This window comes from Zingiber officinale, chromosome 2B, assembly GCF_018446385.1.
Source record: "Zingiber officinale cultivar Zhangliang chromosome 2B, Zo_v1.1, whole genome shotgun sequence".
NCBI lineage: Eukaryota > Viridiplantae > Streptophyta > Magnoliopsida > Zingiberales > Zingiberaceae > Zingiber > Zingiber officinale.
In genome coordinates this window covers 142,289,914-142,293,794 of record NC_055989.1, presented here as the reverse complement: position 1 = coordinate 142,293,794, position 3,881 = coordinate 142,289,914, and the positions used below count along the sequence as shown (strand labels likewise).

The window sequence follows — 3,881 nt, the reverse complement described above, 5'->3', positions numbered from 1 at the left end:
TATTACTGAATTGAGATATATAAATTATATTTTATGATTTATTTATTCAAATTAATATAAATCAGTAATTTTATTAAACGTTGAACTTTTAAATAAATGACAGTAAAGATAAATATAATAGACATAAATTTAAAAAGTAATATATATATATATATATATATATATATATATATATATATATATATATATATATATATAATTTTAGCTTGAATAAAAAACATTTCAAATTTTTATTTTTACTTCCAATTAAATTATATCAATTTGATATGGATTTTAATTATGCTTTTGTTTTTTTATTAACCAACCCACTCAACATTTTACAGCATTAAAAAAATTAATAAAGGGGCATTCCGAGAATTGAACTCGGGACCTCTCACACCCTAAGCGAGAATCATACCACTAGACCAAATGCCCAAGTTATATTTTTTAAACTCTAATAATTTTATTTAAATCATTATTATAATAAATTTTAAAAAGGTAAACTCTCGCTTAACAATGAGTAAGTCACAAGATTATAATTAGATATGAATTAACTATAAATTAATAGAGATTGCAAGTAAAGTATAAGTGATTAGTAGGCCAAACAACTTCCATAGGCTTCCAACTAAATATCATGGAAGAGTTCATATGAATATTTGTATTATAATTATTTGAATTTTATATGAATTTTTTTACAAATAATTATTATTATTCTACTAATTAAGATATATATATATATATATATATATATATATATATATATATATATATATATATATATATATATTATATTTTATGATTTTTCTATTCAAATTAGTATAAATAAGTAATTTTATTAAATTGTTAACTTTTTAATAAATCACAGTAAATATAAATATAATAGACATACATTTTAAAAGTTTTAAAAATAGCTTTTTAATAAAAAAAATTATTTCATTTTTTTAATTCCCACTCCCGATTCAATTATATTAATTTGAGCTTTTAATTATGCTTTTGTTTTTTTATTAATCAACTCATTCTCAACTTTTAACAATATTCTTAAAATTCATGTTTTCTTAATACTAATTTCTTATACTCAAATCTAAGTAAAGCAAAAGATTGATAAATCCAAATTAACAGATCGAACGGACCAAATTCGGAGTTTGATTCGATTAATTTAAAAATATCAATTTTTTCGGTTTCATTTTAATTTTAAAATCCATAAATTGATTGAACTGACGATTGAGATTGAGATTGAGACTGATCGATTAATTCAGTAACTCAATTGAATACATCAATTTGATATTAGTTTAATTTATTTGATTTTGATGGTAAAATTTGATTGATTTAATTTATCTAAAAATAATAATTTAATTAGTTGTTATTTGTTGTTTTGAAGCGTTTGCCTAAATTTGTGATTTTGTAACAAAAGAAAATACTAAACATAAGAGACAGTTGTGAATCTTGCACCCTAAGAAAGGATCATACCATTGGGCCAAATGCTCAAGCCATGTTAGTAGATCTCTAATATGTTTATTTGATATATTATTATAATATTATAAAGATTAGAGATATGATATAGGCAGCGACTTTTAACGCGACATACCATCGCGACCCCGTTGGCAGCCTTCGTGGCATCCTCCACTTCAACACTCTCTCTCCCTCGCGACAAAGACTTCGCGTCAATATTTGCGGCCGAAAATTTTGACGCGCCCTAACTCCATCCTTCGCCTGCAGAAGTCTCCAACCTCGCGAAACCCTAACTTCTCCACCCTCGCGAGCTCTCTTTCTTGCCCAACCTCGCGTTCTCCCTTCCGTTCTCCACCCTCGCATTCTCGAAGAGATCTCTCTCACGAAGCCCTAACTTTTGCTTGCTCCGTCTTCCCTGCAAGCTGAGCAAGCGGACGACTCTCCTTCTCGAAGATTGGAGCAAAGCAGCAACCTTCGCGTTCTCGGACAAGGAGTGAAGCCCTAACTTCTGCGGCCGCAACCTGGTAAGCTTCTGAAGCCCTCTTCTTCTTCCCTGGTAAGCTTCTTTAGTGCGTTATCTTTTCTCTTTCCGGATATCAGACGTCGTCCGCTTGCTCGACCTCGCCCGTGACCTCCAGGCCAAGGGGACTACTCCCGAGCCCTAGACTACTTCACTCTGGTAATTCTTTTCTTTTCCTGCTATGTGCTCCTTCTGTCCCTTCGGGGAAGCAGAGATTTAGTGGTCAAATTTTAGCAATTACATCACCAAAAGTCACAGGTTAATGGCCAATTTCAATAAGATTTAGTAGGTAAAAATCTTCATGCCCAACACCTAGATTTTGCAAGCATTAAGTCTATCCCTTGAAGTGAAAATCTATAGTCTTGTTGTGTATGACTGATATGATCTATAAAACAGACCATGAAAAACCTAAAATATAGTTTTTGTTCCGTTATATTTTTGTTTGAAAATTATTATTTAAAATTATTCTATGGTTGTTTGAAAGGTAATGATGAAATTAACCTTTAGTAGTCTCTATATAAAATCCTACAGATTCATCATAGTAAATCTTTCATGGTTGCTAGTCTACTGCTGGTCTTTATATGTTGTATTAGTTCCTCTTAGTGGTATGAAATGTGATAGTTTAGAGATATTGAACTTTATTTAAATGTTGTAAACTTTAATCTATGAATGTTATACTTTTTTTAATCTAATAATGAAATTTTGATTAGTAGGTTGCTATTTCATGGCATCATCAAGTTATAGCAGCATCAACAATCCGAGATTCCAACCTGTAATGTGTAGGGATTGCGGTCAAAGAACATCGGTGTGTATTTCTAGATCAACCAAGAATCCTGGAAGATACTATTACAGATGTGCCCAACATGGATGGCAAAAGTGGATGACGACTGATACTAATTCATTTGGCAAAATTGAAAGTAAATATAATGCTTCTCATGAACATAATATGGGAAAAATAGATGTACCGAAATTCATTTGGATAACAGTGATGGTGAACTTGATTCTCTTAGCCGTAATCCTAATTGTGTTGTTAGTTTGTCTGATTAGTTAGTATTAAGTAATGTTGGTGTTGTAATGTAATTGGCTAAGTGTTTGTAATTTTGGATGTAAACTTGGTTTATTAGTTTATATGATTTAACACTATTCCGTAAGTGTTTGTAATTTTGGACGTAAACTTGGGTTAATTGAAATGTTTCTAAGTGTTTGAATGAGTGTTTGAATAGAAGCATTGTTTAATTGAAATGTTTATGTGTGTTTGGGTGAGTGTTCAAATATAAACACCGTTTAATTTGAGGTTGTGAGTCCAAAATGTGAAGAAAACAAATACAAACCAATTCAACTTCAGGTTAGATTATCTCGTGTTCTTAATATCTTGTGTTCTTAATTGGTTCTCTAGAGAAACAAGATTCTGCATTTTAAAGATACAATTTTTTCACATTGGAAAGGCCTTAGATTATCTCTTTATCTGCTATGAAGGTTTAAGCAGGAGCATGCGACCAAATGAATTGTTCAATGCAACCACATTCTGGAATAACAGTGAACAGAGTAAACATTGCCCCCATGTAGATCTAAGTAAGATCTAATATCATCAGAATTCTTTTATAGATCACAAAAATTGGTATGTTATCATACAAAATTGTGAACTTTAATAGTAACAAAATTTTCTTATTGATGAGCCCCTGCACTTGTTTGCCTCCTTACATTCTTTCATAATCCATAACTTCTACATTCAGATACATTGATACTGCACATGAAAATCTAATGACCACATACTGTGACATGCAGTTTATTGATGTTAGGACAATGGTTTCGCCAACCATTTTTGCACGTCATTGCTTATCATATCTGATGAATGATATGCCACAGGAAGCTCTTAACAATGCAATGCAGGCACTAGTTATATCGCCTACATGGCCAAGTGCATTGTATCTTC

General features: G+C 30.9%; 1 non-coding gene across 1 annotated transcript; it reads right to left on the bottom strand.

Annotated features, from left to right (window-relative positions):
- Positions 1–342: 342 nt before the first annotated feature.
- Positions 343–414, bottom strand: TRNAP-AGG. The gene has a single exon. It is a non-coding gene; the product is annotated as a tRNA-Pro (tRNA).
- Between the last annotated feature and the right edge of the window lie 3,467 nt (positions 415–3,881).